Source organism: Hydra vulgaris, chromosome 12, assembly GCF_038396675.1.
Source record: "Hydra vulgaris chromosome 12, alternate assembly HydraT2T_AEP".
Classification (NCBI taxonomy): Eukaryota; Metazoa; Cnidaria; class Hydrozoa; order Anthoathecata; family Hydridae; genus Hydra; species Hydra vulgaris.
Genome location: NC_088931.1, coordinates 42,107,501 through 42,108,212, shown reverse-complemented (window position 1 = coordinate 42,108,212; position 712 = coordinate 42,107,501).

Sequence of the window (712 nt, the reverse complement as noted above, 5' to 3'; positions counted from 1 at the left end):
ATCTTATTTATCTAATGCATCTTAGAATAATAAATAAGTCAAGATTACGCAATCCGCATAACCTTTGACGTGTTATTAGTCCTAATACTAAGGGTTAAAAGCTTTCATTTAGATGAAGCTTGACAGTATCTCTATTTGGGATCAAGTTTAAGGCTCTATTTTATTTGTAAAAGAAAAAGCCTTTTTTTATGTTAATAAATCATTGTGCCGTGACCAATTTTCCAATTTATGAGTCCAATAACTATTTGTTATCAAGCAAAGACTTATTGAAAAAGAAGGTTTCAATAAAAATATACATTTGGTATAATTCATCTTCCCCTGTTTATAGTTCTTGCTCTGTTCCTACAAATAATTGGTCTATGACAGTGAAATTGATAACTGATGCAAGTGATTAGTTAGATACAAGTAAATAATGGTTACAAGATGACAATAAAAACAAGTTATATAATGAAGATTTAATTCATGGCTTGCATTTATATAGTTTTTATCTTTCATATATTATTTTGTATGTATATATTTTGTATGTATTTTTAAATTATATTGTAAATGGTATATTTCAATATAGAATAACTTATTCTATATTAGGAAATACCGTTTTAAAAGATTTATTTATTCAAGACTCAATAATTGTAAGACAGTAATAAAATTGAATGTAAACATTTTGCAATTAATTAAATTAATTTTAATTACAAATTCAGCAATTTGCACTAAA